This window comes from Pteropus medius, unplaced genomic scaffold (genome assembly GCF_902729225.1).
Source record: "Pteropus medius unplaced genomic scaffold, Ma_sr-lr_union100, whole genome shotgun sequence".
NCBI classification, from domain to species: domain Eukaryota; kingdom Metazoa; phylum Chordata; class Mammalia; order Chiroptera; family Pteropodidae; genus Pteropus; species Pteropus medius.
Genome location: NW_024346062.1, coordinates 17,984,388 through 17,986,513, shown reverse-complemented (window position 1 = coordinate 17,986,513; position 2,126 = coordinate 17,984,388). Strand labels below are relative to the sequence as shown.

Below are 2,126 nucleotides of genomic sequence, written 5' to 3'. Positions count from 1 at the left end.
TAAATTTATTCCTAGGTATTTTATTCTTTTTGTTGCAATTGCAAAAGGAATTATTTTTTTCACTTCTTTTTCTGACACTTCATTATTAGAGTATAGGAACACGACGGAATTTTGAACCATGATTTTTTAACCAGAAACTTTACTGTATTTGCTTACTTTTTCTAGTAGTGTTCTTGTGGCATCTTTAGGGTTTTCTATACAGAGAATTACGTCACCCACAAATAGTGACAGTTTGACTTTTTGTTTCCTATTTGGATGCCTTTTATATATTTCTCTTGCCTGATTGCACTCTCTAGGACCTCCAATGTTATATTGAATAATAGTGGCGATAGTGGACAGCTTTGTCTCGTTCCTGATACTAGAGGAAAGGTTTTCTGTTTTTCACCATTAAGTATAATGTTGGCTGAGAGTTTGTCATATATGGCCTTTATTATGTTAAGGTGCTTTCTTTCTACACCGATTTTATTAAGTGTTTTGATTTTAAATGGATGTTGTATCTTGTCAAAGGCTTTTTCTGCATCTATCGATATGACCATATGATTCTTATTTTTTGTTTATGTGGTGTATCACATTAATTGATTTGCCTATGTTGAACCATCTCTGTGCCCCTGGGATGAAGCCCGCCTAATCATGGTGTATAATCTTTTAAATATGTTTCAGCATTCAGTTTGCTAGCATCTTATTTAGGATTTTTGCATCTGTGTTCATTAGAGAGATTGGTCTGTAGTTTTCATTTTTTGTGTTATCTTTACCATGTTTTAGTATCAGGGTAATATTGGCCTCATAAAATGAGTTGGGAAGTATTGCCTTCTCTCCGATTTTTTTGGGAGAGTTTGAGGAGAATGGGTATTAAATCTTTGAATGTTTGGTAGAATTCACTGGTGAAGCCATCTGGTCCTGAACTTTTACTTTTTGGTAGGTTTTTGATGATTGTTTCAATTTCCACACTGCTGATCAGTCTATTCAGATTTTCCAGTTCTTCTTGACAGTCTAGGATGGTTATATTTACCTAAGTACTTGTCCATTTCTTCTAAGTTGTTAAATTTGGTGTTATGTACTTTTTCATAGTATTCTTGTATGATCCTTTGTGTTTCTGTGGTATCTGTCGTCATTTCTCCTCTTTCATCTCCGATTATTTGTCCTTTCTCTTTTTTTCTTTAGTGAGTCTAGGGGTTTATCAATTTTATTAAACTTTTCAAAGAACTAGCTCTTTGTTGCATTTACTTTTCTATTTTTTCTTTAATTTCATTTAATTCTGCTCTAATTTTGATTATTTCTTTCCTTCTGCTGATTTTAGGCTTCATTTGTTCTTTTTCTAGTTTTTCTTTTTTCTTTTCTTTTTTTTTTTTAGGCTAGGCAACCCTTGGTTGGCCTCACAGATTGCAAGGACCTTGTCAGCTTACAATCCCTTATTTTTTATCTTTTATGCCTGCAGCACCTGGTCTTCCTAGGTGGTCTCCCATTCAAGTACTAACCAGGCCTGACCCTGCTTAGCTTCTGAGATCAGACGAGATCAGGCTTGTTCAGGGTGGTTTGGCCATAGATGGCCCTTTTCTAGTTTTTTTTTTTAAATGAAGTCTTAGGTTGCCTATTTGGGCTCGTTCTTGTTTTTGGAGATAGGTCTGTAATGATATGAACTTTCCTCTTATGATTTCTTTTGCCATATCCCAAAAGTTTTAATATGTTGTACTATCATTATCATTTGTTTTTATGTATCTCTTGATTTCTCTTTTTATTTCTTCTTTGACCCAGTCATTCTTCAGCAGCATGTTATTTAATCTCCATATATTTGTGGTTCTTCCTGATTTCTTTTTACAGTTGATCTCCAGCTTCAAAGCCTTATGATCAGAGAATATAGTTGGTATGATTTCAACCCTCTTATATTCGTTGAGGCTGTCTCTGTGTCCCAGTATGTGGTCAATCCTTGAGAATGTTCCATGTGCACTAGAGAAGAGAAATGTATCTTAACTGATATTCTGCTGTTTTCATGACTGAATATGCCTGAACCATAATAGAATATGCTTGAGATATCATCAAGGGAGCCATATATCTAGTGGCAGTAGGAGTGTTTACCAACTTAGTTATATAGGAAAGAATGACAATTTAAAGTTTATATACCAACAAGT

The 2,126-nt window shown here is 34.3% G+C and overlaps 1 pseudogene; it reads right to left on the bottom strand.

Moving 5' to 3' along the window:
• Nucleotides 1-1,426: 1,426 nt before the first annotated feature.
• LOC120612718 (uncharacterized) lies at nt 1,427-1,545 on the bottom strand (annotated as a pseudogene).
• Nucleotides 1,546-2,126: the final 581 nt, after the last annotated feature.